The sequence below is a fragment of the Megascapheus bottae genome, chromosome 5 (genome assembly GCF_031878675.1).
Source record: "Megascapheus bottae isolate mThoBot1 chromosome 5, mThoBot2.hap1, whole genome shotgun sequence".
In the NCBI taxonomy this organism is placed as follows: domain Eukaryota; kingdom Metazoa; phylum Chordata; class Mammalia; order Rodentia; family Geomyidae; genus Megascapheus; species Megascapheus bottae.
In genome coordinates, this window is record NC_143513.1 from 48513395 (window position 1) to 48520759 (window position 7365).

The 7365-nt window shown below is 40.4% G+C and overlaps 1 long non-coding RNA gene across 1 annotated transcript; it reads right to left on the minus strand.

Annotated features, from left to right (window-relative positions):
• Positions 1-2102: 2102 nt before the first annotated feature.
• Positions 2103-7012, minus strand: LOC150063350 (uncharacterized). Its single transcript, XR_016535414.1, has 4 exons — positions 6868-7012; positions 5434-5489; positions 3899-4064; positions 2103-2234 (listed from the first exon to the last, which is right to left on the minus strand). It is a non-coding gene; the product is annotated as an uncharacterized LOC150063350 (long non-coding RNA).
• Positions 7013-7365: the final 353 nt, after the last annotated feature.

Here is a 7365-nt window from a genome sequence, read left to right on the forward strand (position 1 = left end):
TCTTACTAGCTTAATCCAATGATTCATATCCTTATGAGACAGGAAAATTCAAACATAGAGACACACAAGGAAAAGCCCATAGGATGATGGAAATAGAACACAGAGTAACATTGGTATATGTAAAGGAAAATTGACTTGCTGGCATTCACCACAACCACGAGAGAGCATGGAACATATTCTACCCTTAATTTTAAAAGGATTCAACCTAATAACATTTTGATATCAGAATCCCAGCCTTCACAGTAGTAAGAAAAACTACTTGGTGGAATGTTAACAGCACAATCTTGTTGTGTCCATTGGAAAATGATAGTACTATTTAAGTGTGGAGAATGGATTTTTAGAGGAGCAAGAATGTCAGTAGGGAAAGAAGTCAGAAGGCTTCTGCACTGGACCAGGCAAAAGAAAATGGTGGCTCAGACTAGGGTAGGAGTGTTAGAAATAAGTTGTTAAACCAAAATACATTTTGAAGATGGGCTAATAGGATTTGCTGGGTGGTTTGGTGCAGGGAAGTAAAGGAACGAGAAAAACACAGGATGACTCCAAGGCTACAGGTGGAGGCCTGGATGGATACTGGTTATCATAGACTAAGTGGGGACAGGATGGAAAGAGCAGGCCTTGGGAAGCTTGAAATATTCAGGATGGAGCTCCTCTTCAGATTTCCCAGGAAAATGCTAAGTACAACCATTCTCTAAAATTATTCAGCTAATCCAGAGACAGAGAAGGCTCTGAAAGCTTCAACAGATTGCTAGTAAGAGGAGGGAAACCTGTGAGACAGACTGCCTGTAAATGAAGTCTTAAGACAGAAGACATTGTTAAGTCATAGATTCAACCCAAGCCTTAAGACCAACTTGGTTCTTTACATTTCCATTAAGTCAACAACTTCTCACCTTCTTTATTGCTTATTTGAGTTTTCGCCAGGGGTCCCACATTTCCCCAAACAAACGAATACAATAAGAAATAGAACTCAGAAAATCAAACTATCAGGTCTGAGGAGAGATGATTAAGTTTCTTTTTATCTTGAAGCAAAGGTTATAGTCTATCTCCATTTGTTTCCCCAGGGCAGAAGGGAGAAGATCTAAGGTCACACTATGAGAAGGGATAAGATAATAAAGCATTATTTCTTAAGGAATAGATAGAAAATCAATCTCAGTTACTTCATTAAAAAAAATCAGCTGACAGTGAGTCATTCCTGAACTCTCTCTCTTAGCTATACCCTCTCCCTGGGATATTGCATGGCTAACTCACCTCATGGGATATCACGGAGGCAGAGAATGTTCTAGATAACTGTCACTCTTGAAAGCTGACTCTTTCCTGAAGCTTCCTTGTGCCTCAGACCCCAGATCCTGTAAGGTGCAGCCTTGCAGCTCAGCACAGGAAGAGAGTGTAGTGCTCATTTCTGATGCTCTGCGGGAAAGGAAGAGAGAGCAGGGCCAGGATGGATGTATTGTTAGCTTAGCCTTATTAATAAAATAGGGTTAATGATTTATTCATAGCCGGGACAATGCGGCTCTGGCTCTGGAGGACTGCACAGAGCTGTTACATTAGAGATGAGCAGATACTGTGGAAGAGATGGATGGGAGCCTTCTGAAAAATAGTCTGGGGCTGTTTTTATGAGGCTGCAAGCAGACTTATCTGACCAAGTCAGAGCTTGCAGGCAATTATGTGGATACTGTGGATGTTGTAGGATAAATGCTGGTGTTGGAAGCCCCTGGAAGGATACCATGCGCTTTTCCACTTCTCATTTAATGAGTGTTTGTTCACCTTGCTTTATCCTTTCCTTCACAGTACCTGGAAGATGCCCGAGTTTGTAATTCAAGACGTGTTATCTGGGGAATATCAGTATAACACACATCTGGACGTGATCCCCATCAAAGGGAGATCATCTCAGGAAGCAGAAAAAAGAAATAGCACAGGCTTCTCCGCCCCCATTTTTCTGGTGGTTGGCTAAGAGTACATTTATTTTTAAAAGATTAAATCCTTTAAAAATCATACATCGTCTTTCCCAAATGAACTGTAGGAATTAGTTTGAAAAGAGATTTGATACACTGCTTAAACCTGATAAATAATTAGAAGAGATCATTCCTTTACAGATGCTGGGTTGTATGTTAGCTCATCCATGTGTACATGATTAGTTGGTTGGTCTGGTTCAGAGGGCAAAAGGATCCAGAGTTTGACAATCTCTTGCAAAACAAAAGCAATAGAAATCACTTCCCAGTAAACCAAAGCATCCTTGGCTGGAATGGACAGAAAAAGAAAAGAAAATCAGATTTATTTATTGCCACATTGCTGTTTTTCCCGTCTTTCCCTAATCTTAGCTTCCCCAGTCTCCCCAAATGGCTTTGGAGATTCAGATCAAATGTCAGAGAAGAGAACTAGGTGTTTTCTCCTTTGGTGCCTGACTAGAGGGGAGAATTCAAGGCCACAGGAGGCATTAAGAAAAAAAACCTCATTGTTGGTGTATAAGCTTCCACACAGCAAGGTTTCCTGAGAGACTCCCCTCCTCTCTGCTCAGCCTCCCTGAGAAGAGATCAAATGTTTCAAAGCATTTCCACCTTTACTAATTTTTAATGCCTCTGCCAGACTGAGACTTGCCCATTGGAAAAAAAATCTCTGCTTGTTCAAACAGCCCAAAATAAAAATGATCCTTTAACAGTAGCACATTTAACTTCCTCCACAACTAACAGCAGGAGTCAAGATATATAACATTTGCCCAATATATTAAGCATTAAAAATGTCTTGGGGGATATGATCACATTGGAAATTAGAATAGATTTCAATATTAGTCTCAAAATTCAGAGTAATCTAACAAAAGAATCGAGGAGGCTGTCACCCCAATCCTGCCCCGAAACTCATCCAGGTCCACTTCACCCATTTTTCCCTCTTCCCTCCTTTGCCCAGTTTTCCCCCTAAAGCCACCCACTAGGCTCTATGAAGGAGCCAAGAACATAACCCCAGCGTTTGGTTTCCCAGGGCATCAGGAGATAACATTGCCTATCAGCCAAAAAAATAAAGCTTCCTGACTGCACTTGCAGAAATTACAGCTAATTATATGCTCCATGCTTCCTGCAAAAAAAAAATATTTTAAGCTGATGGGCTGACTTTCTCCCTTGGCTGTATTTAAAGGTTAGTTTCTGACCTGCTTCCTGATTTAATGGAATAGTTTAAATATTACAAATCATTACTTGATTCTAATGAATTATACCTCCCCTGGCACCTCATGAAAACCCTTATCATGCCAGAGGAAATTGTTGGAAGGAACAGGGAGTCTTCCATGATACTAAACAGAATAACATGCCATAGGGTTGTAGGTTTCAGGATCGCCAGCTTCTTGGGTGGTTGAAAGCTTTTGGCCCTCGGCCTCACACTCAGCGAGCACCGGAGGCATGAGGTTGAGCAGCATGGGCCGCCACTTCCCTGCCTGGCACCATTGTTCACTCAGCTTAATTGTCAGCTCCTGCTAAGAACATGTAACATCTCATTTTCCCAGAGATTGGGGAAGTGTTGAGCTTTGCTTGTGGCCAATTTGGGTAGCTGAATGCTCAGGTTTCCTCCTTAATACATGAATGCCAGGATGTCTAAACCTACCTCTGCCCGCACAGATCTTTTATCAAATTCCTTTCTAATTCCAGTGAAGACCTTGAGCCTGTTTCTCTTTTGGACCTACTTTCTCTGTAGATGTTGTTATTCGGGCAGACAGTCACAGCCAATTCTGCCTTTTTGGATATCTGCTATCTTATAAAGGAAGTAACCAAAATATACCAATAAAAGTTACATTCAAGGCACAGAAAGGACACACGAAAGGCTCCTCTTCCTCCTCAGGAGCTACAGGAAGACATTCAAGTCTCCTGATGACAGCAAAGCAAAGGGCAGCAAGGAGAGACTGTGGGAGCTTATCAACCTTGACAGCTGAATCATGGATTTCTGGTTATTGGATTCTCGACAGGGAAAAATCCAACTGGGTGTACGAAGACTTGTATGTGAGACATCTGCTTGCCATCTGCTTGCTTATTGGTGGTGAGCAGGTTTCAACACAGGTGGGACTACTATTAGTCAACTTGCAGCCACTGTAACAAATATTTGAGGTGATTAGTTTATAAAGAGAAAAGGTTTATCTTGGCTCACAGTATTAAAAGCATCTGTCCATGATGGGTTAGTCATGTTGCTTCTGGCCTGTGGCAGAACATCATTGTGAGGTAATATGGTGAAACAACTCAACTCTGACTGGGAGTTTGGCCTATTGGTAAGAGTGCTTGCCTAGCATACACAAAGACCTAGGTTCGATTCCTTGGTACCACATGCTTAGAATAAAGCTGGAAGTGATGCCATGGCTAGAGTGGTAGAACTCTAGTCTTGAGAAAGCCCAAGGATAGTGCTCAGGCCCTGACTGGCAAAAACAAGAACAAAACAACAGCAACAAAAAACACTCACCTCACTTTCAGGTAGTGAAAATTGAGAGAAGAGATGAGATGTAGGTCCCTTTATCCCTTTCAGGGCACAAATTCATTAACCTTTTATTCATCTCCTGAAGATTCTATCATTCCCCAAGAGCAGCAAGCCAGAGACCAAATCTTTAGCACTTTGATTTGTCTTTTTGCTGGTCATAGGGCTTGAATTCTGGGTCTGAACTTTGAGCTCTTCAGCTCAAGGCTAGTGCTCTACCACTTGAGCCACAGTGCCACTTCCAGTCTTTTGGTGGTTTATTGGAGATAAGAGCTGTATGGACTATGGTGCCCAGGCTGGCTCTGAGCCTCTATCCTTGGATCTCAACCTCCTGAGTAGCTAGGATCACAGGCATGAGCCATCGTGAGCTATTGGCACTTGACACTTTGATCTTTGAGGACATGTATTTTTAAACTCCAGTAGTGATTAGAGTATTGTCCATGTATTGTATCACATAAATTTCTCATGATACAAATTCTCTGGAAATATACCTGACCTATAAATACTAGAACTGCTGTAGGTAATGATTTGTAATTATTTCTGTAAATGATGAACCATAAGAATGCAAAGGTTAAAGCTGCTGGAGCAACTGATTCAAGGCCTAACTGAATGCATGACAAAGCTTCAAGGCAAGATGGCTATGTTTGTAATACATAGATTGTCAGGACCACTGATAAAAAGGAGAAATCTTCTCCCATTAGATAAAGATGGCTACTGGCAAATACCAAAATGAAAACCTGTTTTGTTGTTTGTTAGTCTTATTTCTGCTAGTACTAGGAGTTAAACTCAGGGTCTTGTGCTTGCTAGGCATTCTACTACTAAGCCATAACCCCAAGCTCTTATTTGCTTTATAGAAAAAGGATCTGGAACTTGTGATCTAGAGATGGCCTTAGGCCACAGTCCTATACATGACCTCCTTAGTAGCTAGGATTACAGCCCTGAACCTCTACATCTACAGCCACAATATTGTTTTTAGATGAAAGGCTTACTAACCTTTCGTCCTAGCAGGCATCAAGCCAGGATCCTCCAGGTTTTCGCTTCCTGAATAGCTGGAATTAAGGAATGGGATTATACGAATTGTTTGTTTTGTGAGCACTACATAATAAATTTCAGAGTGTTTTATGGTTAAGGCTTTCATTTCTAAGAGAGAAACACAGATAGAAGCAGAAATAAAGCAAAAGGAAAGAAAAAGGCAGAGACAGAGAAAGAGAAAGAGGGAGGAACCTTGGAGACACTTTCTCAGAGAAACAAATTTATATGAAGCCAGAAACTGTAGTAGTAATAAAACTGAAGGCAGACATAATGAAAGTACCAGACAGTTTATAAAGAGGATCACATCTAAGAGAAAGGATGTCATGAACTTTCCTCCTTTCTTCCTATCTTCTTCTTCTTCTTCTTCTTCTTCTTCTTCTTCTTCTTCTTCTTCTCCTTTTTCTTACCATTATTATTATTACTATTATTATTATTGCTTAGAGCAGAAAATGTAGGAGGTTAGGGGTTCCTTCAGCTGGAGAACACAAAATAAAATTCTTATAAAATTCAATTTTGCTGTAAAAGAATAGTCATCTGTTGGGTGGGGTGTTCTGGATTCTTCATAAAAGCTCCAGAAGAGGAATTTTAACTCAGTATTTCTATCAGCCATAGTTTGTCACACTCAACAGAAATGACAACAGGAGGGAGGAAGGGAAAGTAAAGCATCCCGGGGGCAAGATAATGGTGATAATGATTTGGGAAATCCAGCCTCACCAAATCTTTATTCATGCTTATATAAATCTCAATTAGCTCTCTGAGAAGGATAAGCTTGCTGGAGAGAAGGGCCATTTGGAAATGTGACTTGGAATTGGCTGATGTCAGTTATTTTGCATTGTTGATTAATGCAACTGAAGTATATATTCCAGAAACGAAAAGGGACATGTGACTTCTTTGGGGACCCATTAATTTCTTAAGCATAAAGTGTTTGAAGGTTCAAACACTTTGTGCAAGCTTATTTTAAATTTAAAATTTCCACTGCCAAGGGATTGATTACCATTCTTATATTAGCTTTGTCAAACACAAAGTTGATCTTAGTTCTTTCAAAGTTTTGTGACACTTAATTGTTTTCAGAGCATTCTTTTTAAAGAGAAGATTGTCTTACAAGTTTTCTTAAGAACAGACTTACTTTCCTTTACAAGAGTGAGATAACAATTCCTAAACCCTTAAAAAGGGCAATTCCCACTCTCCCTTATTTATCATCTTGAAAGGCACTTAGCACATCTCTTCATTGGAACACATTTTATATTAGTGCATATTTTTTGTTTTGTTTTGTTTTACTTTAAAACATCAGCTTATTTGTCTATGTGCCTGTGAAGCTTAGTTATGCTGTGTTAGGACTCGTTAGATTTTTCTGATCTTTTCACCCCAAACAACTACACATAGTTCTTTTTATACCTCTCTCCTGTCTTCCTATGATCACTGTTTAAGGCACTCTCATAAAGGACACCAGTTACAAGGGAGCCAACATGTCCTCAGCAGCAAGCTGTGTTTGTGTTGTCTTGATAGTGAACTTGCTAGTTCAAGAAGTCAGACAGCAGCATTTCCGGCTCCTGGGAAAGCAAGCCAAGAAGAAAAACTGTCATTTCACATGGAGATAAGAACAGGAAATCAGTCATTAAGGAATCAGGGTGAAGATGTCACTGGCATCCACCCAGATAAAGGTGATGGGATGCCTAGGAATCACAACGTGGCATTACAAACAAAAGCACTGGGACCAAGGATTTGCCCTAGGAAATCCATACTGAGGTGGTCAGTAGTACAAGAGGAGTTCAATAGAAAATGCTTTTTTTTTTCCTTCAAGAAGAAAGATATTGTTTTCTTCATGTTTTCCCTGCTTTTCTTGATGCTATTGCATGATAATGGAAGTGGGGATCCACCCAGCCACAGTGAGTC